Raw genomic sequence first — 266 nt, forward strand, 5'->3', positions numbered from 1 at the left:
GGTGTAAGGTGTTCTTGTTATCGCCAACCCTCCCTCGCTCGAGGCACAAATCTGCTCAAGCGCTCACAGGCGACACGCGGTTCCGTAGAACCTGTCCTGCCCCCAAACGGGAATGAATTTCTCTGGCCGGACCGCACGACCGCACGCACCGTCAATCACTTCGGCAGTATCTGCCCTCTCTGCCTTGGAAGGAGGGGGTGGTTGCGGAGGGAGAGAGGAAAGGGGGGGGGGGGTAAGGGAGAGAGAGAAAAGGGGGGGGGGTAACA

The sequence above is a fragment of the Frankliniella occidentalis genome, unplaced genomic scaffold (genome assembly GCF_000697945.3).
Source record: "Frankliniella occidentalis isolate FOCC.00 unplaced genomic scaffold, Focc_3.1 Scaffold63, whole genome shotgun sequence".
Lineage (NCBI taxonomy): Eukaryota > Metazoa > Arthropoda > Insecta > Thysanoptera > Thripidae > Frankliniella > Frankliniella occidentalis.